The sequence below is a fragment of the Bufo bufo genome, chromosome 2 (genome assembly GCF_905171765.1).
Source record: "Bufo bufo chromosome 2, aBufBuf1.1, whole genome shotgun sequence".
Lineage (NCBI taxonomy): Eukaryota > Metazoa > Chordata > Amphibia > Anura > Bufonidae > Bufo > Bufo bufo.
The window spans coordinates 671,780,070-671,781,551 of NC_053390.1; the positions used below are offsets into that span (position 1 = coordinate 671,780,070).

Sequence of the window (1,482 nt, forward strand, 5' to 3'; positions counted from 1 at the left end):
AATATTGACATTTGCCATCTCCACATCATTGCATTCAGTTTTTATTCACAATTTGTTTAGTGTCCCAAATTTTTTGGAATCCGGTTTGTATTCGGCGCATGCGCAGTGAATGTCTGACCGCCTCCCTGCTCAGACATCTCCACTGCGCCTGCGCCGATGACGTCATAGTGCTCCGAGGAACAGGCGCAGTGGAGATGTCTGTGCAGAAAGCGGTCAGACATTCACTGCGCATGCGCCAAATACATACGCTCACAGGGAGGATTGCATTCCGGAGGAGATGGGCGGGCTGGAGGGACGCGCTGGGCGGCGGCATTTTGTGAAGGTAGACCGAGCCTCTAGGTGCTAATGACGCCCCCATAGCACCTAGAGGCTCATTAGCATATCAATATAAGTAATTTTTTTACCGAAATGGCTGCCCCAAAAGCAATTATATTAGGATAGTTCGGTAGAGCAGACACTAGCGGATCGCTAGTGTCTGAAAGCTAATTATGTGAAAACGAAGTGGTAGAAACCCTTTAACCCCTTCCCGACTGCAATCTGTATATATACGTGATAGCTGCACATGCCCCGTGCAGCTATCACGTCTATAAACGTCAAGACAGTTCTTTAATCCAAGCGCTGCAAAACGCTTGGATTAAAGCTTCTGCCCCTGCCCTGCTGCTGTCACGGACAGCATACAGTTCAGAAATGCCGGCAAGGGACCAATCAGAGAGGCCCCTTGCCGACAATCGATCCGATTGGTTAGTCTGTGCAGACTAACCAATTGGATCGCGGCAGTAAAAAAATGCCGGTTTCAGGCTCTAATCTGCGCTCTGCAGATCAGAGCCTTAAAGCAGGTAGTGTTCCTCATGCCCCCCGATCTGTGCCCCTCCAAGCCCTTGGTGCCCTTCTGTGCCCCCCCGATCTGTGCCCCTCTCCTGCCTCCTGCGCTCATCTCCTGCCTCCTGCGGTCCTCAATGGCATGCTGGCGGCCGAATCACCCCTGACCCCCCCCCTTTCCAGCGCTGCCCCCGTTCCTGTGCCCCCGCTGTGTGTGATGGCGGCGGCTCCATTTCTGAGCCGCCGCCATCAGCAGAGAGTGTCAGCTCTATGCTGACACTCTGCTGTAACCCCATAGATGCCGCGTTAGCGGCATCCATAGGGTTAATAGAGGGAGGGGGCTCCCTCTCTCCACCATCGGGGCTGCTGCGCTGCGAATGCAGATCCCGATGGTTGCCATGGCAACCGGACGCTTTCCAAAAGTGTCCGCTGTTGCCACCTACAGGGCAAAGTATAGTACAGCCATCAGCCCCACTGGATCTTCAAGATCCAAGAGGGACTTGATTAAAAAAAAAGTGAAAATAATAAAAGTAAAAATAAATAAATAATAAAAATATAAAATTAAAAAAATAAATTGCCTTTTCCTATAAAAAATAAAAATAAAAATACACATATTAGGTATCACCGCGACCATAACGACTGTCTCTATAAAAATATCACATG

General features: G+C 49.9%; 1 non-coding gene across 1 annotated transcript; it reads left to right on the plus strand.

Annotated features, from left to right (window-relative positions):
• Positions 1–1,030: 1,030 nt before the first annotated feature.
• On the plus strand, positions 1,031–1,116 carry LOC120992671. The gene has a single exon (XR_005777065.1). It is a non-coding gene; the product is annotated as a small nucleolar RNA SNORD71 (small nucleolar RNA).
• Positions 1,117–1,482: the final 366 nt, after the last annotated feature.